The sequence below is a fragment of the Canis lupus genome, chromosome 37 (assembly GCF_048164855.1).
Source record: "Canis lupus baileyi chromosome 37, mCanLup2.hap1, whole genome shotgun sequence".
NCBI lineage: Eukaryota > Metazoa > Chordata > Mammalia > Carnivora > Canidae > Canis > Canis lupus.
In genome coordinates, this window is record NC_132874.1 from 17,592,781 (window position 1) to 17,619,880 (window position 27,100).

Here is a 27,100-nt window from a genome sequence, read left to right on the forward strand (position 1 = left end):
TAGCCAAGCACTAATTTCATGCACAACTGAATACATAAATATTAATGTCAATAATAATATTTAATTAAATTAAGATACAAAAGTAGCTGTATTTTGGTTTCTGTCTTTAAAATCAACAATTAATGTTTAAACATTAAAGCCACATAACCTAGAAAAGATGATAAGGCACATTCAAAGATCAAGGTAATTTTACTCTTGGAAGTGAATAATCCTACTTTTCCTCCACTCTGTATGTTTATTGATGAGCAAATTTGAATCCGGTTTTTCAAGTAGAGGTGTCTTCTATGGTAAGATTCTCTTATATAGCTTGTATATTGGATTAAATGGAGAACGTTCAAATTGATGGCTTCTTTCTGTCACTGAGGTGAACAGAGGGAGGAAATGAGGAAAAGAGGGATGATAGAGGAAAGGACTAGAGAGCAATAGCATGATGGATATGGAGATGTGCCATCTGAATCCCTTTAAGGAAGACTTAGTTCCCTTGGACCAGCTGCAGAGGCTTTCAGAATTTGCCTCCACTATGGAGAGCTGATTCACTCAAGGTCCAATGTGAGCTACGACAGATGCCATATATATATAAATCCTACTCTTCCTCTCCTCTCTCTATATGTATATGTGTATTCCAGGATCTACAGGGGTTGGCTAAGGCTTTTTTTGGGTCTACATCTCAGTTCAGGTTCTACCTCTGCTCAGTCTTGCTTCCTTCCCATCTCTGTTCCATCTATGATCTTTAATAAAGACCACTCACTCCAAACTCCGACTCAGGATGTGCATACAGAAAACAGAAAACCCAACTGGGGACACTCTGGAGATAGAAAGAGTACAAAGGAATACATGAAAATGAAATAGAAAAAATAAACTCACATTGTTTTTACCACTAAATATATGCCAGTCATGGAGCTAATCACTTTACATAATATTTGATTTAAATGTTTCACCTTTAGGGTGTCTGAGTGGCTCAGTCTGCTGAGCAATCGACTTTTGGTTTCAGCTCAGATCATAATCCCAGGGTTGTGAGATGGAGCCCCAGGTAGGGTACCCTGCTCATTGGGGAGTCTGTACTCAAGTTTCTTTCTCCCTCTCTCTCTGTCCCTCCCCCCTCTCTCAAATAAATAAAATCTTTAAAAATATATTTCACCTTCATGGGAAAATTTGATGAGGGCATTATACTTATCCTCATTTTATACACACAGAAACTTACACTCAAGGAAATCTAACAACTGTTCTGAAGGTATACAGGTAGTTAATTGCACAGCTAAGATTCAAATGCAAGGAGTTTCAAACCTTTCCACTACACCACCACCACTTTCTTGAGCACCTACTTTTTGTAGGACTGCTAAATTCCTTGAACTACCTTATCTCAATTAAAGATCTCCATTAGATGAACTTAGTTATTTATTTTTATTTATTTAAAGATTTTATTTTTTAAGTGAGAGAGAAAGCATGAGAGCAAGGAGGGGTAAAAGGTGAAGCAGACTCCCCACTGAGCAGGGAGCCTGATGTGGAACTCGATCCCAGGACCCTGAGATCATGCCCTGAGCTGAAGGCAGATGCTTAACTGACTGAGCCACCCAGGTGCCCTATATGCATTTTTAGATAGTGAAGCTGGCATTACCTTGATACCAAGTCCTGACAAAAATATTACAAAATATTATAATAACCATAAGCCAATCTTACTCATGAGTATTGTTTTATATAGTCAACAATCCTTTAGATTTATTATCTACTGGTATTTTTTGTTCCTTCCACCATTGACCTATATCTCTCTGACATCATCTTCCTTCTGTCTGATGGACTGATTCCCTTTGTTATTTTTGGGGTTTTGCTGCTGACTTATACCTCAATTTCTTTAAGCATCCGTATTACATCTTCATTCTTGAAGAATATCTTCAATATAATAGAACTCTACGTTGGCAAACTGTTTTCCCTTTTCTGGAAAGGGAAAACAAGCCCTATTATCTTCATTTTGTTGGTGGGAAAATCAGTTTTTAGTCTTTATATTTGCTCCTTTTAAATCACCAGGTGCCTTAAAAAAATTTCAGAGCAGGAATTCTGTAAGAAAAGTTTTAAAGCCTCCAAATGATGTCTACCTTCTCCAGATGGGATCGAGTTATCTTGTAAGAAGCCGTGTGGGAACACATTATGTGGATTCAATAAAGGATGGAGATAAACTGAGGCTGGCACCTGGTATTTTTGAGGTCTGCTCTATTTGTCATGTCTTCAGGTGTAGCCACTAAAAAAGTCAGGTGTATACAAAAGTCTTCTTTGGTAAACCCTGAATGTCACTTAACCTCGCAGTAGCTGCTTTATTCCTGGAATTTGAAACACTTGGAATTTGGAATCACCAAAGGCCTTGGGGAGAAAATGTAGCAGAGAATTTGGGGCTCACTTAATCACACTTTCCTTTCCTCCAAGTCTTGACCTTTCAAGTCCTGTCTGCCTTGTTTGTTTTCTGTTGCCCACAAACTGCCAGCTTTTTTTTTTTTAAAGATTTTTTAAATTTATATATTCATGATAGACAGAGAGGGAGAGAAAGGCAGAGACACAGGCAGAGGGAGAAGCAGGCTCCATGCCAGGAGCCCAACGCGGGACTCGATTCCGGGACTCCAGGACTACACTCTGGCCCAAAGGCAAGCGTTAAACCACTGAGCCACCCAGGGATCCCCAAACTGCCAGCTTTTATATTTGTTTTCAGTGGGCTACTTGGTCTAATACAAGGTACTCCATTGTAGCCAGAAGACAGTCCCTATTTGTTCTCTCATTAGATCTTTGTTAGAACAGTGTTTGGTTATTTTGATGCTATTTTTTTATATACAACCCTTTTGTGTAGAGAGTTAATATTTTGTGTTACTGACTGTACCAGTCTCTTCTTCTTAACATACCTAGCTTGTGAAGTGTTTCTCTGTTTACCTATCACAATGTATTGCTTCAAGCTGTGGTGGATGACCTTATTCATTGCATATCTTTCCACATTAGTTCCCCTACCATTCTCCCCAAAACACATTATTTCTATTTTCTCTTTCCTTTCCTTACTTCTCTATTCTTTCTAAAAAGCTATCTCTATTCCTAAATATATATATATATATATACATATATATATATATACACACACACATATGTATATATAATATATTTATATTTATATATATTTATATGGCAAGGGTAGTCTGTAGTAGAGTAAGATAAGGGTAATAGGATAACTAATTATTTGAAGAGTTAAGAGTTTTAGACATGAATGCATTGTAAATCAAAAAGGACCATTATTGCATTTTTATGGAGATCAAACTATACTAGATTTTTTTCTAAGCAAATCTATATCACATCTACCTGAGCTTGCTGTAAGTTATAGTTAGAAGTTTCTGGCCATAATAAAATCATGAATGAGAAAGGAGAGATCACTACCAACACCAAAGAAACACAAACGATTTTAAAAACATATTATGTTGGCTTTCCAGGGGAATTCTATTCTATTCAGATGGCTTTCCAGGGGAATTCTATCAAACATTTAAAGAAGAAATCATACCTATTCTACGAAAGTTGTTTGGAAAGATAGAAAGAGATGGAGTACTTCCAAATTTGTTCTATGAGGCCAGCATCACCTTAATTCCAAAACCAGACAAAGACCCCACCAAAAAGGAGAATTACAGACGAATATCCCTGATGAACATGGATGCAAAAATTCTCAACAAGATACTAGCCAATAGGATCCAACAGTGCATTAAGAAAATTATTCACCATGACCCAGTAGGATTTATCCCCGGGACACAAGGCTGGTTCAACACTCATAAAACAATCAATGTGATTCATCATATCAGCAAGAGAAAAACCAAGAACCATATGATCCTCTCATTAGATGCAGAGAAAGCATTTGACAAAATACAGCATCCATTCCTGATCATAACTCTTCAGAGTGTAGGGATAGAGGGAACATTCCTCGACATCTTAAAAGCCATCTATGAAAAGCCCACAGCAAATATCATTCTCAATGGGGAAGCACTGGGAGCCTTTCCCCTAAGATCAGGAACAAGACAGGGATGTCCACTCTCACCACTGCTATTCAACATAGTACTGGAAGTCCTAGCCTCAGCAATCAGACAACAAAAAGACATTAAAGGCATTCAAATTGGCAAAGAAGAAGTCAAACTCTCCCTCTTCGCCGATGACATGATACTGTACCTAGAAAACCCAAAAGACTCCACCCCAAGATTGCTAGAACTCATACAGCAATTTGATAGCGTGGCAGGATACAAAATCAATGCCCAGAAATCAATGGCATTTCTATACTAACAATGAGGCTGAAGAAAGAGAAATTAAGGAGTCAATCCCATTTAGAATTGCACCCAAAAGCATAAGATACCTAGGAATAAACCTAACCAAAGAGGTAAAGGATCTATACCTAAAAACTATAGAACACTTCTGAAAGAAATTGAGGAAGACACAAAGAGATGGAAAAATATTCCATGCTCATGGATTGGCAGAATTAATATTGTGAAAATGTCAATGTTACCCAGGGCAATTTACACGTTTAATGCAATCCCTATCAAAATACCATGGACTTTCTTCAGAGAGTTAGAACAAATAATTTTAAGATTTGTGTGGAATCAGAAAAGACCCCAAATAGCCAGGGGAATTTTAAAAAAGAAAACCATATCTGGGGGCATCACAATACCAGATTTCAGGTTGTACTACAAAGCTGTGGTCATCAAGACAGTGTGGTACTGGCACTAAACAGACACATAGATCAATGGAACAGAATAGAGAACCCAGAAGTGGACCCTGAACTTTATGGGCAACTAATATTCGATAAAGGAGGAAAGACTATCCATTGGAAGAAAGACAGTCTCTTCAATAGATGGTGCTAGGAAAATTGGACATCCACATGCAGAAGAATGAAACTAGACCACTCTCTTGCACTATACACAAAGATAAACTCAAAATGGATGAAAGATCTAAATGTGAGACAATATTCCATCAAAATCCTAGAGGAGAACACAGGCAACACCCTTTTTGAACTCGGCCACAGTAACTTCTTGCAAGATAAATCCATGAAGGCAAAAGAAACAAAAGCAAAAATGAACTATTGGGACTTCATCAAGATAAAAAGCTTTTGCACAGCAAAGGATACAGTCAACAAAACTAAAAGACAACCTACAGAATGGGAGAAGATATTTGCAAATGACGTACCAGATAAAGGGCTAGTTTCCAAGATCTATAAAGAACTTATGAAACTCAACACCAAAGAAACAAACAATCCAATCATGAAATGGGCAAAAGACATGAACAGAAATCTCACAGAGGAAGACATGGACATGGCCAACAAGCACATGAGAAAATGCTCTGCATCACTTGCCATCAGGGAAATACAAATCAAAACCACAATGAGGGATCCCTGGGTGGCGCAGCGGTTTGGAGCCTGCCTTTGGCCCAGGGCGCAATCCTGGAGATCCGGGATCGAATCCCACGTCGGGCTCCCGGTACATGGAGCCTGCTTCTCCCTCTGCCTGTGTCTCTGCCTCTCTCTCTCTCTCTCTCTGTGACTATCATAAATAAATAAAAATGTAAAAAAAAAAAAAAAAACACAATGAGATACCACCTCACCCCGGTGAGAATGGGGAAAATTAACAAGGCAGGAAACCACAAATGTTGGAGAGGATGCATTGAAAAGGGAACCCTCTTACACTGTTGGTGGGAATGTGAACTGGGGCAGCCACTCTGGAAAAACTGTGTGGAGGTTCCTCAAAGAGTTAAAAATAGACCTGCCCTACGACCCAGCAATTGCACTGTTGGGGATTTACCCCAAAGATTCAGATGCAATGAAACGCCGGGACACCTGCACCCCGATGTTTCTAGCAGCAATGGCCACAATAGCCAAACTGTGGAAGGAGCCTCGGTGTCCATCGAAAGATGAATGGATAAAGAAGCTGTGGTCTATGTATACAATGGAATATTCCTCAGCCATTAGAAACGACAAATACCCACCATTTGCTTCAACATGGATGGAACTGGAGGGTATTATGCTGAGTGAAGTAAGTCAATCGGAGAAGGACAAACAGTGTATGTTCTCATTCATTTGGGGAATATAAATAACAGTGAAAGGGAATATAAGGGAAGGGAGAAGAAAAAGACTCCTAACTCGGGGAAACGAACTAGGGGTGGTGGAAGGGGAGGAGGGCAGGGGGTGGGGGTGAATGGGTGACGGGCACTGAGGGGGGCACTTGACGGGATGAGCACTGGGTGTTATTCTGTATGTTGGTAAATTGAACACCAATAAAAAATTAATTTATTAAAAAAAAAGTTTCTGGCCATCATTTTGTCATGAAGAAACTATATTGGTGCAGCAAACTGTATTAAAACACCTGATCACACACATGAGAGACAGTAATTTCTTACTTTTTTTTCATAGGTGAGACCAATTCTTGCATATTTCCATTTTATATGCAAACACTTATTTTCAAATGTTTATGTGTTAGAAGTCCTATATCCTAGGTTTCCTAGCCTTAGAAAGTTTTGTCTTACCCCTAACTTCCCTGAAAGTGATATAAATCATCAACTTGTTTGAATAATAAACAAATAAAATGGTACATAATTTTTCATTCCCTTCCTAGAAACTTGAATTTTATTACTCTGAGTGCAGAGATATAATCTAATATTATCAATACATACCAAGCAACCTCAGCTTTCTCAATCTGTTTGCATTTGTAATGTAATATTTCTTCAGAATTACTCTTTTAAACAGTCAAACTTATCTGTACCACCATGCAGTGATATGTGGCTTTATTTTTTTTTTAAGATAATGAAATGTTGGATGAGTCTCTGCTAAGGTTCCTGAGATTAGCAATGCATTTATTTCCTCTGCCTCTTTAAGAGATTATGGCATGTAACAAGCTGGCTTCTGCATTATTATATTGCTATAAGAGATGGCAATTAAATAAAAATTAACATTTGAAAAATATCAGATGGTCATCAAGCATAAACATTTTAAAACAACACTTTTTTACAAAACAAGAACAAAAGCAGACACTCATAATTAACATAAGCAAAAGGATGCAGTACTTTCCGAATCTCAATGTCCCTGTCATTCTAACATAGTGATAGTATGACCAACATATGAAGAAGACCTCAGAATGACAAAGTGCAAACATTTTGAATTTCCATGTGAGAAAACATGGAGACAAGGTGGTTAGTGATATGCAGCTGGGTATGTTTGAAAAATAGAATGTTTTAGGCTGCCTGGGTTGCTCAGTCATAAACACCAGCCTTAGTCTTGGGTCATGATCATCAAGTCCTGGGATCCAGCCCCACATCTGTCTCCCACTAAGCAGAGTCTGCTTCTCCCTCTCCTTCTGCCTCTTCCCCAGCTTGTGCTCCCTTTCTCTTTCACAAATAAATAAAATCTTAAAAAAAAAAAAAAAGAAAAAGAAAGAAAGAACGTTTGAAAGGGAAGTGGTGTGCCTGGTTCCCGAAAGATAGAATGGAAAATCTAGGTATAGCTAAAGAGAGCTCAGGTGGATTTACCAGCATCTCTCTAAACCCGGCCCTCTCAAAGGTACAGATGTTGGATGGCAGGACTCACCGAGATTTCCTATGAAGAAAGCACTGCTTACCCCTGAGACATTTCTTGAAATAATCGTAAACCCTAGGAAGACCAACTGTGGTTTTCAGTAGCCTCCACAGAAAGACCTTTGTTTTACTTATTTATTTTTGTTGTTGTTGTTGATTTTTTGTATGGTGTACAATGTGATGATTAAATGTACGTGTGCATTGTGAACGCTTACCACCATCAACTTACTGAACACATCCATTACCTCACATAGTTACAATATTCTTTGTAAGGGGGATAACATTTCAGATCTACTCTCATAGCAACTTTCAAGTATACAAAACAATATTATCAGCCTATAGTCACCATAAGTTCAGCAGTATTAGATTCCATATATAAGTGAGATCATACAATATTTGTTTTTCTGTGATTATTTTTTCTCATATAGCATAATGTCCTTCAGTTTCATTCATGTCATCGCAAATGACAGGATTTCCTTCCTTTTTATATCTGAATAATATGGAATAACATTCCATTATTTATGTGTATATACATAACACACATATTTATTTTCTTTACCTATTCATACTTCAATAGATACTTAGGTTCTTTCCATAACTTGGATATGGCAAATAGTGCTGCACTGAACATGGGAGTGCAGATATCTTTCTGAGATATGGATTTTATTTACTTTGAATATATACCTACAAGTGGAATGGCAGGATCATATGGTTGTTTTATTTTTAATTTTTTGAGGAATTTCCATACGGGTTTCCAAAGTGGCTGTGCCATTTTACACTCCCACCAGCCAGCACACAAGGTTTCTTTTATTTTGCACCTTTACAAACACTTGTTATATCTTGTCTTTCTGATGACAGTCATTCTAACAGGTGTGAGGTGATATCTCATTGTGGTTTTTATTTGCCTTTCCTTAATTATTTTTTTTTTAAATTTTTATTTATTTATGATAGTCACAGAGAGAGAGAGAGGCAGAGACACAGGCAGAGGGAGAAGCAGGCTCCATGCACCGGGAGCCTGATGTGGGATTCGATCCCGGGTCTCCAGGATCGCGCCCTGGGCCAAAGGCAGGCGCCAAACCGCTGCGCCACCCAGGGATCCCGCCTTTCCTTAATTATTAATGACTTAGAACAATTTTGGGCATTGTATGTCTTTGGAAAAGTGTCTATTCAGGACCTTTGCTCAGATATATGATTTGAAAATATTTTCTTTCATTCCACAGGTTGCCTTTTCATCTTGATGATAGTTTCTTTTGATGTACAAAAGCTTTTTAATTTGATGTAGTGTATGTAGTTCCTATTTTTTTCATTTTTATTTTTTATTCATTTTTTATTTCTTTTTTTTTCATTTTTTAGTTTGTTGCCTTTGCTTTTGATGTCATATCCAAAAAAATCATTGCCAGAACCAATTGGAAAGTACCCCCCCCCCGCCCCCATCATTTCCTTCTAGGAGTTTCATGGTTCCAGATCTTACATTTAAGTCTGCAATCTCGGGTGCCAGGGTGGCTCAGTGGTTGAGCATCTGCCTTTGGCTCAGGTCATGATCCCGGGGTCCTGGGATCAAGTCCTACACTGGGCTCCCTACAGGAGCCTGCTTCTCCCTCTACCTGTCTCTGCCTTCCTCTGTGTGTCTCTCATGAATAAATAAATAAAATCTTTTTAAAAAAAAGTCTTTAATCTCTTTCAGGTGAATTTGTGTATGGTATAAGGATCCAATTTCATTCTTTTGCTTACAGATACCCACTTTTCCAGCACTATTTATTAAAAAGACTATCCCTTCCTATATAGCTTTTTCTTGGTGTCCTTGTCAAGTATTGGTTGATTGTACATGTATGGGTTTATTTCTGGGCTCTCTATTCTATACTGCTCTGATGACTACAGCTTTATAATATAGTTTGAAATCAGGAAACAAAGCTTTGTTCTTTCTCAAGATTGCTTTGACTATTCAGCATCTTTTGTGGTTCCATATTAATCTTAGGATTCTTTTTATTTCTGGGGAAATTGCCATTGGAATTAGAGGGATTGTATTCCATCTGTAGATCACTTTGGGTGGTACAGACAATGTATTAATACTAATTCTTCCAGCCCATGAACAGTGGATATTTTTCTACTTATAGTCCACCTCCTTCAATTTCTTTCATCAGTGTCTTATAGTTTTCAGTGTACAGGTCTGAAAGCTCTTTTGAATGATTTCCATTTGATTTTTATTATTTTATCTTTTTTAGTTATATTTTTCATTCAATTTAATTTTAATAAATGTCCTTATTTTCTTTATATTAAGATATGTTAACTAAATGCATTTATATATCAATTTCTAACATTTTGCCCTACTTTTCAAATGTGGCAAGGACAAAGGAAGAAAGCACACTTATAAATATTATTTATTTCTCATGTGAGGCATGTAGGAAGCATTTCATCTCTGCCATTTCTGATGTCTGTTCCAGCCCTACCCACATGAATGCCAACTACAGAATCAAGGTGTTAGTGATGAACCAGATGTCTCTGTTTTTCAGCTCCCAACTCATCCAGGATAAAACCATGACTACCCCCATGTATCCCTGTAAAAACCTATTAGCAAGTTAGGCTGTTCTTTTTCAAAAACCCATTTCCTTTAGAAAGATATCTGAGATTAAAAGTTCTTAGACATAGCCAAAAAGTTTTTAGTGTAGACCACGCTGTTCTAACAAATGAATGAAATAGGATAGTGGCACCATTGATGGGAAGATCCTTCATGTAATCATAAGGATACAGATTTAGTAAATAAACATTTCTGAATTTTGTACTACATTTCATTGGGAAATCAATCCAGTAGATTTTCTAAGTTTTCTATAGATTAGACCATCTTTTATGTGAATACAGCCTCATTCTCTATCAAAACAAGCCCTCACCAGGGGTCTACTTGTTTCCCACTCCTGAAAGCTCAGTAAATTGTGTAATGTATTCATTCGGCATATTAGGACGGCAGCAATATATTTTGCTGGCTTCTCTCTCAATACAAAAGAAAATGAAACTAATTTTAATCATCTAAGTTTGACTAGAATCCTAGATTTCCTCAGGAAAAGAACTCTGTCTTTACTCTTAATGACAGTGATTATTGAGGGCTCAGTGAATTTTGCAGCGTGTGGTTACAATTCACAGTTAGCTGACTCCCCATAAAATTCCCTTGCCACTCAGATCTACACATGGCTGAGATGAGACAATAGTATTAAGATTTTGACTCCAAGCCAATGTCTGTCCACTAAACTGCATTCTCACTCCTTAACTGAAAGTTTGTTCCATTGAGTTACATTGTTTTATCATAAAATTTCTGTTGTTGCTGTTGGTGTCATCATTACATCTTAATGGAAGAATTCAGGAAACTGACTTCAAGATCTCAGATCTTGAAACTAAGCACTTTTAAATCTTCCCATTTGTAATGTATAAGTCTTAAAGTAGACAATGTAAAAATAGAACAAAATGAAAAGTAGATGATATATCTCTTTCTGTTGCAAGCTTCTGTTATTGATCATACATTTATATGACTTTCATCATTGAATATAAAACTTGTTGGGTGTCCCTTATGAGTAAGGAAATACCTGATGTGCAAAGACGTATATTCATGGCCCCTGCCCTTTGGAGACTCACAAACATTGCAGAAAACAAAATACGTCATAAGCAAACTTGGATCTTTTAATAGCAGTATGTGTTTTTGAACACTGGTCAAAAAAGGCCTCTGATTTGAGATATGAAATATAAATGATCATTTTGCAGAAGCAAAAATATGACCACTTTTGGTTAACTCAACACTGCACATAGATTGCAATTGGAAAGGGTTGGATCTTTTAAGCCTTCTTCCTCTTTCTATTGGTGTTTCTAGAGTAATAAGATGACTGTGTCTCAGAATGTGGGTTTGCTGCAGGCAGCATCATGTATCAGACATTTTATGGTCCACCTATTTCCTGATCAAAGGAGAAGTTCCAAACCCATTTTCATCAACATTTGCAGATGCTCTCCCCCTCCAAATGTCTTTTTAAGTATCCAGACACAGCAGTCTGGCTCTTCCTCTGGGTAGCGATCTCCTCTTCTGGCTACAAGAATAGTTACATGCTCCAATAGACAAGATCTTCCAAAGACCTTACATTTGAAAATAAAAATATTATTTCATATCTAGATATGCATGGCCTTGAAACTAAGAGGATCATTAATGAGAAATGTGATGAAGCCCTCTCTCTTGTTCATAGAGACCAAGGACAGGGAGGAGGGAGACTTGGATGAGGTTCCTGGGACAGTTTCAGGATTGGAGTGCCATTGACAACTGGAGGAAATATCTTTGTCCCAGTCATTATGCCACCAGGAGTGCTTGAAACTCAGCTGCACACAGTGGGAGATGGGAGCTCTCAGAAGAGGCAGATGGAGCAAAGTGAGGAAGCTAGGAAGCAGAAGCTTCAACTCTACTTGGAACCATACTCTTCCCTCCTTTGTCACACAGCCCTTGAGATTCTGAGTTTGCTTGCTCTTTCCTGCAGTTGAAAACATACTTATTGCTGAGAGAGGAACCCAAGCTTTCCTCTGAATAACACCTCCAACCTTGTCTCTCAAGCCCTAGAAGAACAGAATCAGAGAGAAATGTCAGGGTGGTGTTTGAAGTCAGTGTCTGTCCAGTTAGCTGGTAGAGCTTCAACTTTGTTGGAAAAAAATCTATTTTCTTCCTCCTGCATATTGTCTGCTGGTTTAGGATAACATGTACATTGTTGCCAAGTATAAGGGGGAATTATATTTCCCACCATTTCTAATCTTCTTGAGTGGAACCAATTTATTTTGTGTTGAATGGGGGTGCTCATAAGCCAAAAGGTAGCCCTGGGACTGGATTGAGATATGAAGGGAAATTGAAGCACAATAAAGCCCCATGCATGATGGTTTGCACCAGATCCATAATTACCACATAAGATGTTCTTATGTAGACAGGTGCAGGTAATTAAGCAACACATTGACAATTTTTCAGTCCCTTAGCCATTTCCAAGGGAGCTGGGATAATGCCATGCTCAACAGACAAACTTTACTAGATGGGATCAGGAACAAAGAACTTCCACTCCACTGTCCAGTATCATATGAAGCAATCAAAATTAACAAATTAACTTTTTTCTTTTACCTGAGTGTAATATTTATCAACTTTTTCTCATTGGGCTGGTTACCTTCTGGAATATTGCCCATTATAATACACTATATGTTAAAGTCAGGATTATAAAAATAACTAAGGATTCAAATTTCAAAACTTCTTGGGACATGGAATTTGTTAATAAAACTATACACAAATAGACAAAATGAGATGTGAAAAGTGATATGAAAAGATAATAATAATTCCCATATATTGTGTACCTTAATTTAATTTAAGCTACCTAGCAATATAGGCACTCTCTCTATTTTACAGATGAGGATGCTTAGAGAGACTAAGAACTTTTTCCAAAGGCCCCAAAGCCAGAAGTGTTGTTTGGGTCTAGGTACTTCTCAATAAACAGCCTTGGTTCTTATGAGGGGCTAATTGCAATTAGCTGGGTAACTGGTATCTTTAGAGAACAGTTGAAAAGTCAATCAACTGTTGGATCTCAATCTACAATAGAATTTCCCCAATTTTTCATTACCAGTATTAGCCTGTTATTGATGTTAGAAAATGGTATTGTTATGAGTAAATTGATTGATTAAGTTCTAAAAACATTTCCTTGGTAATGAATAAAAATATATTCTCTGAGGATGTTGGGTCCTTCTGCAGACTTCTAGGAATTACCTGATGGGTATTTCTTACTGGCTGAATTGTGTCCCTCAGAATTCTTACATTGAGGCCTTACCCCCCACCAGCACCTCAGAATGTGACTGTATTTGGGGATGCAGCTTTAAAGAGGTTATAAAGTTAAAATAAGGCATTTAGGGTAGAGTCTAATCCAACCTGACTGGTGCCCTCATAAGAAGAGGAGATTAGGACATAGACCACACAGAGGAAAGACCATGTGAGCACACAAGAAGAAGATGGGAATCTGCAAGCCAAAGAGAGACACTTTGGAAGAAACCAACACTTGGTCTTGGACTTCTGGCTTCCAGAATGGTGAGAAAATCAATTGCTGTGGCTTAAGCTGCCCAGACTGTGTATTTTGCTGTGACAGCTCTCCCCAACCAATACAGTATTTTAATCCCATATTTATAAGTTTCAAATATACAAACTCTCAGTGACAAATTAATAAGGATATAATGTAATTTAGAGATGGTAAATGAAACAGATAGAGGATTTCAAATATAAAAGTAAGCCTAATTAATATATCTTCAAACATTCATTTCTTGTTTATAAATATGAGAGAAAATTCAGCTTTTGCCAATTCTAATACAGATGGAACAACCAAAGACAGTACATAATTGTTTTGGACACATGTGGTGATGAGGCCTTTGTTCATTACTGTATCTCTTTTGGGTTGTGAACGCCATGTATATAAAAGAAGAGAGCACAAAACAGGGAATGAATTGGAAAACCAGGCCTGTATTTTGCCTTTGCCAGTAACTCTTTATATGTCATTTGAGAAATCCAGTTAATCTCTCTGTGCCTCAGTGTCTCTACCTCCAAAAAGAGGGAGTTGAACTAGTTGAGTCCTGGGGTCCCTCCTCACCATTGGTATTTTATAACTATGACTGAACAAAGCAGCAACAGTGAAAATAGAATTTCTTGAAGAAAAAAATGTGGATAGTTTCCCTGGAAAATATAATATAAACACCTCACTCAAGAACTCATTCTAGAGCAGAGAAATACAATTGCTATGATGAGGATACTGTCCACTTATTCTCTCATTTACTACAAATGAAGAGTAAAAATGGGTTTCAGTGACGAAAACAAAAAAACAAACATTTGGAGAGAAAAAATGGGTTTCAGTGAGGAAAACAAAAAAACATTTGGAAACAAAAAAACATTTGGAGTTTACATACTAAATAGACTATAAAATAACACGATATGATTTCTTCCTTGGATATGTTTTAAAGTAATAGTAGTCAATTATTCATTTTTTAAAAAGATAAACATGTCAAGTACTCACTATGTGTCAGGCAGTATGTCAGGTGCTAGGAACAAATTGGTGGGCAAAAATGGGAGCAGACCCCTGCAATCACCCTTATGTAAGAGAAAACATAGTCATCAAATAGAAACATAAAATCAAAATTACTTGAGGAAATATATCTGGGGTTCTGAGAACTCATAACAGGGAATCTGGGATAAAAAGCCTGGGAAGGCTTCCCTCAGGAAATGGCCTTTGAGCTATTCAAACTGACATCTGAAAGAAGCACAAAGCCTGCTGGATTCCTGTACCATGTAAGTTCACCTTCTTTCTCACCAAAAGAATCCTTTTCCTTTTTTCTTTTATCTTTTTTTTTTTTCCTCACATCCAGTATGCTGCTCTGAATCACTAACTCCAGGCTTTGCTGCAACCAGGAGTACCTGAGTTACACAATTTGTCGTACACAAGAGGTCATCAGAACACTGCTAGAGACTCTCTGAAAACATGATTTTTCTAATATAAGGCCTACATTTTTATTTTTGTCACATACTTTTTTTTTTTTTTTTCCTACCCAGAATAGATATGCAATGTTTGGTCACGACAGCCATCTTGTTGCCACAGAGAGCAAGGTCCACACGACAAATTGTGGCAGGTCACGATCAAAGCATTTCCTCACGTATCTTCTAGTGAGAGCAATTTAATAATTCATCCGAGCAGCAGCACCAGGTGGAATCAGTGCTCAAAATCTTGATTCCAGCTAGTATGTCAAATCTACAGAAGCTCCTAGCAAGCTTCCACTGGGTGACTCATGCAACCATCCACACCTTCTCTAATTCACACCGTTGTGCTGTCAGTCGTACCACTGCATCGTGTAGCTGTGCCAGGCTGCTCCCACAGGTGTGGCTGCTCACTTATTAAAGTGTCAGTTATGCTTCCTGCTAAGCCTATTGTCAGATGTATTCGGTATTGGAGTTTATGCTCTTTAATTGCATACTACACTAAACAATGAAACATAAGCGTCAAAAAGAGTTTTAGTTTTTGTTTTGTAAGACCAAGTTAAATGTTTTAAAAATACGATGATTACAAGCTGCTAAAAATATGTCAGATTGGGTTTGGGCACAGCAATTTTAGAAATTTAGGAAAAACATAAAATCCAAGAAACACTTTGCACTTTGCTATACAAGTGCCTTCATGCTCTTTATTATGGCAATTGAGATAAAATGGGGCATTACGCAGAATACAACATGCATGTGGTTTTTGTTTGCCAGGCCATAGAGAAATGGAAGGGAATATCAATTAACTGACTGATATTCAGAGAAAGAGTTTATCGCAAGATTAGAAAAAGTTGGAGACCTGGGTGGCTCAGCGGTCAAAGTCTGCCTTTGGTTCAGTTTGTAACCCCAGAATCCTGGGATCTAGTCCCTCATTAGGCTCCCCAGAGGGATCCTGCTTCTCCTTCTGCCTATGTCTCTGCTTTCTGTGCCTCTCATGAATAAATGAATGAAATCTTCTAGGAAAACAAAAATGTGTATTTACATGTTTTAAGTTAATGTATATGTGTTTTCTTTTTCCAGTTTTCTGCCTTCAGTAAATTTTTGGATTAACTAAGCAAGTTCTAACGGACTGATGAAGGGAGACACCTATCGAGCTTCTAATAGACTATTCTTTTATTCAGCATGCACCCAATTTGAAAATTGAAAATTTTGACGCAGCCAATAACTTAAACCTAATCAGGCCCTTTGGTTCAATATCCTAGTTGTTTATGGATGCCAGCTATGATTTAAGGATCATATGTGGCTCTTGTTTCATTTGACTGTTCAATCCCTGGCCATCATTTTGTCCAAGAAAACAATGATGCATATGTACAGCGGACATCAATCATGAACTGGGTTTTCAGTGAATATGAACCTACATTGGTATATAGTCTTTCATAAAATATCCCCTAAATACAAACTAGACACATCAAGAAGTGCGTTAATTCTCCTGGGCCAGAGGATATCATTTAGTATCCTAAACAAATAATTTATACAGCTACATGGCACTAAGTTGTTTCTGTGCACCAAATGACACCCTATAGGGCTGAAAGAGTTCATTAGCTTCCAGAAAGTCCAACTGGCATAAACCGGTTTCTTTATTTGATATACACTTTCTAGGAAACAGAATGGCAACTTGCCAAACAAATAAATAAAACAAAACAAAACACAACTCTCCAAATCTGCCCAATCATACTGATCCTTAGGAACTGGATTTTGGCGATTTATTGCAAGGGCTGTTGCCTCCCAGCTGCAAGGTAATGACACTATCTATGGATTCAACAACTGCTGTAAGGCGCTTGCCACTATATGTCTGTGTAGAAATCCACATCATGGTTTTCTGTGCTAACACTGGGTCCAGTGACTATCAGATAATTTAACTGGCTACAATTGCCCTAGAATCCTGACCACTCCGGTGTACTCTCACATGATCACATGGAATGCGTTAGCCAAGGCAGAGCTCTGTTGCATCATGCATACAAAACCCTGGTTGAGTGTTTCATCTCCTTTTGCGTGGATCTCTAGAGGGGGGTGACAATGTTGTGTATGTGAACACATTTTAATCCAATGTGGCTGTGCTTTAGGTAGCCTCTGTCCTCAAATAGTGGTAGCCAAATCTATAAAGAATATATGCACACCATGAAGCCTTAAGGAACAATATACACTTCAGGTCTTGCTACACACACATGAATAGTTGAGTGGGTGAGTGTGCAAACACATGCATTTGTACGGGGGTCGGAGGAGAGGGGTATTGGAAAGAATTTTCCACATTTTTGTCCCTTTTTCTAAACATCTGGCCATCCTCTGTTTATTGCTATACCAACACATGAATTGATAATGATAGGAGCCTTTAAAAGAGAACGTAAAAAAGAAAAAAAAAAAACCTACTACATATTTAAAATTAAAATGAACAGTTTCAGACAGTACAAACCCAACTTTCAGTTTTAACCATTAGCAGTTACATTCAGATTCCACATGCCACTTCAAACAGTGATTACATTAAATTTCATGGAAAAGTTTCAGTAAGTCTCCTTCCTGGAATTTATATGCTGAAAAATTTCATTTTCTCCTGAAGCTCACATAGAAAGAGGTCTAAGCAAAAGTGTCTTAAAATATTTGAGACTTAAGAATACAAATTAGCAGAACCTATTTCTTGCAGAAATAACTTTTTAAATGCAACATGGATTTATATTTATCTTACTTAGCATTTATATCACTAGCATTTTAGATTCAGAAATTAAAGCAGGGGCACTTGGCTGGCTTAGTCGGTAAAGCATCTGACTCTTGATCCCAGTTCAGGTCTTGACCTCAGGGTTGTGAGTTCAAGCCCTCCATTGGGCTCCACAATGTGGAGCCTTCTTACATAAACAAACAAAAACAAGAAATTAAATCAGTATCACTGTATTCTTATAGACATCTTAGGTACATAGATAAATAAATATAGATATAATAGCTCAATTACCTAAATAGTACAAGTTTTCACTGTGTCTGAAAGAGTACAGACATTATCAAACATGGGCTGTGTCGGTAGAATTTGATACAATATTTTTTGGAAGGAAATATATGCCAAATACAACATGAATGTACAAGCACACTTTCCTCGCATACAAGAACCACATATGAAAAAAGACAACCTGGAGACCTTTTCTGAAGGAAACCTGTTCATACTTTATAAAGTCAATCTTCAAAAACGCTATGCCATTATAATGTTCTAAATACAAAAAGAAAATCAACCAACATATTTTTCAAGGTAATTTTTGAAAGTGCGAACTTAAAAAAAGCAACTAGTATTAGCTGCATCAAGTTTTATCCCAGTTTCATTTGAATATTTAGAAATGCCTTTCAATGGAAAAGTAGCTCAAGTACTAGAAAACAATGTGTCTTATAGCCTGTTGTTCACATGAAACTTGTTTTCCACATTTTATCATCAGTTACCGTCATGGACTTGATGTTCCTGCACCATTCTCAGTAGGTAGATGATAATTAAAAACATGAACACGAGTGAGGTCTCCTGAGGAGTTGTAATGAGAGAAGAGAGCAGGATCAAAGCAAAACTTTAAGTAACACCAACAAGACACAGAGTGCAAAGATGTTGTGTAAAACCTAGATAACACAGAATCATGGAGGTTTGTTGCAGTTTTACTTACAATTGCCAAAAAATGAATGCAGACAAGATGCCCTTTAGTGGGCGAATGGCTAAATAAACTGTGGCACAGACAGACAATGGAGCACTTTTCAATGCTAAAGAAATGTGCTTATTAAGCCATGAAACAACATGTAGGGGACTTAAATGTATATACTTAAGTGAAAAGGCTAATACTGTAGGATTCTAACTCTATGACATCCTGGAAAAGATAAAACTACGGAGACCATAAAATGATTTGTGGTTGCCAGGACTTGAGGGATGGCGGGGATGAATGAATAGGTGAGGCCCAGAGGATTTTTAGGGCAGTGAAAATACTTTGTATGATACTATAATAGTGGATATATGTCATTATATGTTTGTCAAAACTCATAGCACAATCCCAAGAGTAAACCCTGATGTAAACTATGGATGTGGTGATAACGGTGTGTCAGTGTAGATTCATTGATTGTGACAAATGTAACACTTTGGTGGGGGATGGTGGTAGTGGGGGCAGGAGGCTGTGCATGTATGGGGCAAGAGGAAAGCTTGGTACCTTCTGTTCAATATTGCTGTGAGGTTAACACTGCTCTAAACAATAAAGTATATTAAAAGAAAGAGAGAAAGTGGTTCTCAATATGAACCATTTCTCAGTCCTCAAGTGAGATCTAAAGACTGAAATCGTCCATAAGATCCGACCACAATGATGCCCCTAGTGACCTTGGCAATCATAATCTCAGCAGAGCACTGCGGACAAAAGTCAGGTTGCAATAGAAAGACAAGTGGGATTCTTCCAGTGAGAGAAATTTAACATATTTAAATATTAAAAGCCAAGATTGACAAGGTCACTAGGGGCATCACTGTGGTCGGATCTTATGGACGATTTCAGTCTGGCCTAAAGGTTGTAGGTTTCTAGTGTCCAGAAAGGTCCCACACCAAGAGATGGGTATTCATCTGAGACCTCGTGTAAACCATTCTGTGCACATTTGTGGGAGAACTCACATTTGTGAGTTCAAACAGAAGCTAGAGGAAATGTTCAGTGAGGAGACTGGATGAAAATCGCTCTTTCCATGTTAATCCTGGCTTGTTCCTAGGGAAAATGGCCAACTCCATGTGTGATGACTGGGAAACACTCCATTCGGGGAGAAGGAAATTCATTACTAATGAGTCAGGGCTTGTAGCAGACACACTCTTTGGCTTTAGATCACTGGAGAGAAAGCAAGTCAGGAAAGAGTCAACACAGCTCAAAACCAATTATGACCTGTTAGATGTTATCATTTCTGACAATGCATCTAAATTTATTTCAGTGCAAATGAAGAGTATTTTAGATTTTACGTAAAACCTTATCTGAGTGATTGACATTTGCCTCGTTGTGGATATGTAAATCATGAGGCTAAAATAAGCTGTGAACTAATAAGGCTGCTCTCAGGGTGGGAATCCTCTGGAAAGAAAGAGAGATGGGCAAAAAAGGCTCGTCAATTTTCTAAGTGGTCATCATTTCTATCACCACGTATCAAATGACTAATGGGACAGTGCCCTAAAACTTGACTTCATGGACTCTGTTCAGACACAATTTATAAATCCCAGTTAGATTATACTCTAAAGATTGCTATGGTTGCACTACTTCTTGACTTGTTTATACAATCATAGTTTGTAAGATCCATAGAAGCTGGCTTTATTTCTAATTTCTGTACTCAGAGCTGATGGAGTGCTTTCAATACAATAGGCATCCCATCGTGTTTGTTGAGAGAATTAATTCACGAAGGAATGCAATAGGAGTAGCTTAAGAGGGCTGCAGACATTTTTCATACCACTGTTGTTAAAGAAGCTTCTGTACACCCTGTTAAAATGAATCTTTAATTAGTAAAAAGAAAGTTCGTGATATTTTTGCTATATGATACTTGACAGCATGCTTTAATATATTTAAAATTGTATCAATCACTTCAAAATTGTTATTATTATGTTTCCAACCAAATTTCTTATAACCATGAACATAAGAAATTTAAAAAAGAAACACAAAGTCTGTTCTGTTCAGGAAAGAATCTGGCTTCGTTTTACATCATAAAATAAATTTTGAGAGTTAATGAGTATTTCTTAAAAGAAAAAATATCCATTCTCAGATTTCATGTAATTTTTTTCATCTCTGCATAAACAAAGAACATATTCATATAGAGCTCATTTTTCCATTACCTTTGTTACAATAGTTTTCTTTAAAAAACTATTTAGCTGATATAGTCCAAATGAAATAGCTTTTTCTTTTCCAGCAACAAATATGCATTCATTTAACTAATTTATTGTAAAGAGGTACTCAGCTACACATATTCATATTAGCCAAACAAAATATAAAATAAAGAATTATTGTTATATTATGAAGATCATCGAATAGTTAGAACTGGCAGTGATATTCAAAGATGAAACAAAGTTAAGTATTTCACTCTTCCATCAATTATCGAGTCTCTTTATTATTCCCCAAATGCTAAATCTTTACAACACATACAAGTAGCACTTGTACTATCTTAATTACAGACCTGATAGCATTGTTAGGTTATACACATACGTGTGTATGTATTTGTGCATGCATGCATGCATCATGTGTGTTTGAGTCACTTGTACATATATATGTGCATTGATTGGGAAATTATTCTACACTAGTAGACATTTTATCAAGTGCTGTGCTATGTGTTTTCAACCTTAATCATTGTACCATAGTCGAGAAAATTGTAGCTCACCACAGCTCACTAAATACTTGGCAAATGTTGGATTTAGAACTTAGATCAAATTCCAGGCCTATTTTTAGTAACTGTGGTACACTACATACAGTGAATAACAAACAATTTGCTTTATAAATTAATATTCACATGAAAGAAAATACCGAGAAGAAGCAACTTTCTTTTTTTTTTTTTAAGATTTTATTTATTTATTCATGAGAGATACACAGAGAGAGGCAGAGACACAGGCAGAGAGAATAGCAGATCCCATGCAGGGAACCCGATGCGGAACTCGATCCCAGGACTCCCTGTATGGGCCTTTTGCCCTGGGCCAAAGGCAAACGCTCAACCACTGAGCCACCCAGTGTCCCAAGAAGCAACTTTCTTATCACTGGAGGAAGGAGAAGACAGAAGCTGCATTTCAATTGTCTTTAGTAATGCTATTATTAAGGAACTTTACAGCACTTAACAAGAGAATAGGCTGGGCCAGTTTTATAATTTTATCTCTTTTGCAAACATATGAGGTCATATGTCCCAGAAGCACATGATAAAACCAGGCATTCTAAACCTTTGATGATGGACAATGAAGAACAAGGAGGAATTACTCAATGGTGGTTCTCAGTTTGCTTTTCATCCTGGTTCTAAAAACCTTATTGCTTAAAGGCCACTCAGGAGCTTTTGGGTGACGTTGTAGAAACATTACTTAGAAGACGTAGACAATCTGTAAGTATTGTATGCAATATTTCCTACTGTCTATAAAATAAGAAACATAATGGAGAGATATATATGCAAAGAAGGTTATATTCACATTAACAGACAATAACAGAGAAGAAAGAGTTATCCTCCTTAATTAGATGGCAGAGTGGAAACATCACAAAACCTCTCATCCTTTCTGACGCTTAAATCAACCTTTGCCCTTTAAAAGAACTTTTAAAACACAAGATATTTTGTTCAGAAGCCATACTTAGGATGAATGCCTGGTTAGAAAACCCCGATCTCACAATGAAGCCTTGGGATGGTACCCCACAGCGAGTGAATTTATAAGCTGTAGTGATAGACATTCACACAAGACTCTATATTCTTTCTACCACCATATATATCATGTCCACAGAGAATCACAGGATTCGTACTAACAAAAGAACTCATACTCCCTTAATCATGTTAATATTGGCCTTTATTCATGCCAGACTATGCCCCCCAGGAAAAGCTTTTGTATCTATCAAATTTAAAATGACCACCAGATGAGAAGAGAGACTTGAAGATTAGAATCAGTGGATATTTATTTTGGGGGAATATCAGTAAGTTTTCAAAGCAGAGGATTTCAAATTAAGCAGAAGCACTAATGCCAAGTGTTATGTTCACCAAAGGTCCAAGGAAATATTTCCCATAGGATTGGGGAAGAATACTTTAGCAAACCATTCAATTTCTGACTCTGGGTTTGTATTTATGAGCGCCACTATGTTTTCTTTTAACTGTAGTCTTGTTCAGAAAAAGGACAAGCATTGAAGGAAAAATCATCAAATGGCTTCAAAGTAACTTTGACTTATGGGCAGACTTGTGGGAAATTTTGATTTTTACCAGAATTAGTTTTCCTACCCCTACTAATGATATGGCACTCTGTGCAGATTTTTTGAAGAATGGAATTGTTGTGTGGTCCATTAGAGGAATGTGTTGATACATAAAAAGTTTTTAGAGAACAACATTTTAATTAGAAGTGTCTATATTCACATGGAAATTATTTCCTGAATTAAAAATTTTAAAAGCCAGAAGATTGGCAATTCAAAATTTTATGTCTCAGTTTCTTAGAAAAGCTCGTTTATTTTCAAATCCACAAGCCAACTAGAATGAAGCTATTTATTGCCTGGATGACACAATCAAAATAACAATGAACTCCTTTTTTATTTTTCTAAATGCAAGTGGAAAAACAATTGAAATTGTTAAAAAAAAAAACAAATACTGAAATATTGAAAAGAAACTTGTAAATGGAGAAAATGTGTTAGAACTGAAGAAAGACCAATCCCTAAAATGAAATTGATTGAAATTTGGGGTTTGTGCTTCTACGATCAGGTTGTAGGGAGTCCAATGAGCTCTTCTTTAAATCCTTTGAACTCCTGGGGCACCTGAATAGCTCAGGGTTGAGCATCTGCCTTTGGCTCAGGTCGTGTACCCTGGGATCTCGAATGGAGTCCTGCATCAGGCTCCCTGTGTCTCTGTCTCTCTCTATGTCTCTCATGAATAAATAAATAAAATCTTTAAAATAAATACACAAATCCTTTGAATTCTTGCACATCAGTTTCTTCACATTTGCAATGTTAACTCATGCAAGCCATAATCATGGGATTAATTTTTAATTGTATTAGGTACAAATGCATTAATCCATTTGTTCTTCTCAAGTGCCCTGTCATCTACAACACAGTACTGATAAAATTTTAGGTAAGGAAACTGAGAACCAGAGATGAAAAGGAATTTCCCAAAAAAGCACATAGAAAGTGGCAAAGATTAAGAGGGAACCAAGATATCCTGACTTCAAGTCCAGCATCTTCTTCATTAAAGTGTACTGTGGAGCTAGTAAGATCCACTATTACTTATTTGCATTATAAATAAAACTACTTTTATACAGTAAGTCTACAACCAGCAATCACTTGTTATTTTTATCATTTGTTACCAATTGTTATCAATTGTCTACTTTAGCTAACACCAGTTGTCTACTTTAATAAGAAAACATGAGAATACAGTCATTGAAAAAAATAATAGATAAATACAAAGGTGGTAATATCTGGGCAAGCCCGGGTGGCTCAGCAATCTAGTGCCACCTTCAGCCCAGGGCATGATCCTGGAGACCCAGGATTGAGTCCCACGTCGGGCTCCCTGCCTAGAGCCTGCTTCTCCCTCTGCCTGTGTCTCTGCCTCTCTCTCTCTCTTTCTCTCCCCTCTCTGTCTCTCATGGAAAAATAAATAAAATATTTTAAAAAATAGTAATATCTGACAATTATTTCAACATTTTCCATCAAAATAAATAGAATTTTAAGACTCTTCCCAAGGCAACACAGTAAGAACTGCTTGGGGAAAGTGATACCAGTGTAAGTATGCTTATCTTTCTTTGCGTCACATCATTCTCAAATAGAGTCAAATACAACTCAGTGACCAAAGGGAGAAGCAGCAGCATCAGCACAAGAATAAAAAATTCAACATTGTACTTAGATTTAGTAATCAAAGCTGAATAATGAAGATCTGAAAATGTGTAAGAATGTCCATAATTTGTGAGTTGTCATTCTGTCAGTTCCTTCAAGAAATAATTCAGAGTAATAGAGTAACTTTACTTTAGAGCATTTGCAGTGGTAATGTTAAACTGGATGTGTGGAAAGAAGAAGGGATATGGATAATCAGTGATTGGTATGGAAGATGGCTTTTATGAAATGATGAAATCCAAATAAAATAAGCTATCAAACACAGATTCAGTACCTCACACATGATAAACATCATTGTTGTGGGTCTAGAATTGTGCCCAGTTTTTGTATCATTCAATATGTTGTATCAGAACACTATACATATATATTTAATTACTGTTTCTATAGAGACTCAGTATGTTGAAGGTAAGGGAACTTTGAGCAAGATGAACATGATTCTAAAATACTTGCAATGGCCTGAATGAAGTCAGAACTTGATGTCTTACAGGTCTAGACTCAGCACCATATGAACTAACTAAGCGCTTTGATATTTTTAAATTAAGTAGTTTAGTTCATTGATTGGCCATATGGGGGAGAATTGTCGATTTCTACTTTCCTTAAAGACCATATCATTTTTGATGTGGGAAACAAAGGCAAAAGAAATAGTTAAATGTCCTTACTACATACAGTCCACTGGCAAAGCCTTGAAATAGGCAGAGTGAGATTCCTCAAGAAGCTCAACTGCCTCAATGTTGACACTTTGCTAGGGGCAAAAGGCAATCTTAACAACATTATCCCAAACCCCCAGGATCCTGTATCTCTATGCTAACATATAAAAATTCCTTCAGAAATTTCCTATACCTCTAAACCCCCCAAGATACATGGCAATCATTCCCCCAAGCATATGGCCCCCTGATGTACATTTGAAGGGGCTCATGACTAAGGGTTTACTAGACAGTAATAAATGACCTTTTCCCAACAACAGCTAGCCCCTCAAGGTCCTGGAAACCTTGTTTCCAAATTCCTTAGAGATTTATGCTCTCCCTAACCCCCTTCCAACTTGAGAGTATATAGAGTATGTAATCAGCTACCCATCACGACACCAGGTCCTGTCCTGGTGCTTTAATAAAACCACCTTTTTGCCCTGAAGACATCTCAAGAATTCTTTCCTGGTCATCAGCTCTGAACCCCACCACTTCAAACCACGTCAATTTTCTCCTAATATAGAGAATGTTTAGAATTCCACAACTGGCAATAAATTGAAACCTTTTTTATTTTGTTTTTGGTTATGACAGTTCTACTCCCACTTAGTAGACAAAGAGTCATGCCTTCATGTCATTCTTAACTGGCAGTGTCACTCAGTCAAAGTCAGGGAAACTGTTCTTGCCCAGTATCTACTGACACAGAAAATCAAAGGGGACAGGTATGCTGAAGAAGCATCATTCTTGAGGCTGAGGCACAAAAGCTTACTATGACTGAGACTGCATTAGAAAACCCAAGAACCATCCCTGCCCCTGCCCCACTATTAGGCTTGTGTTGCATCACAAATGATAGCATTTCACCAATTGTGGAGGGACAAGAAAATCCTCTCTGGCACAGGTGTGTAGGGCCTACTGAAGCTAAATGTGGAGCAGGACTTTTCAGAAAAACTCTTGGGCAGGCTAGCACTTAAAATATGCATAAGGCAGTAACAGTACTCCACAGGTGCCTGTGGTGCATGGAACATAGGGAGAACAGTAACAAACCCCAAATGTTGACCATATTGACTCAATTTTACACAATAAAGATCTTATGGAGGAAGAAGCTCTGCTCTGCTCTACTACCAAAATGCCTGGCATTCAGTCAACAACTATAAAGGACTCAAAAAAAGGTGGGAATAGCAGAATAACTGACCCGTTGACAAAGAATAAAATCATTAACTGAGCCAGATTCAGAGGTGGAAAATTTAGAAATAACTCCATTCATGTGTTGAGGGTCCTTGGTAAAATGTAAATGGCACTGTATTAGTAGGGTTTCTTCAGAGAAACAAGAACAATAGGATGTATGTTTGTGCATGTGTGTATGTGTGTTTGTGTATTGAGACATTTTAAGGAATTGGCTCATGCAGCTATGGGAGCTGGCAAGTCCAAAATCTGCAAGTCAGACTGGCAGGCTGGGAATTCTGGTAGCAAAGTTGCATCCTTGAGTCCGAAGGCAGTCTGGAGTCATAATTCCTTCTTCTTTGGGAGACATCAATCTTTCCTCTTAAGGCCTTCAGCTGATTGGATAAGGCCCATCGATGTTATGCACGGCAAACTACTTTACTCAAAGTCTACTGACTTACATGTTTATCATATCTAAAAGATACCATCACAGCAACATCTACACTGGTGTTTGACCAAACAACTGGGTACCTATATGAGTTGACATATAAACTTAATCATCACAACTAATGATTGATCAATTGCTAAAAGATGAGTGTAAACTGGAATGAAAGTAAGTTCTGGGGCTGAAGTAAAAGAAGGTC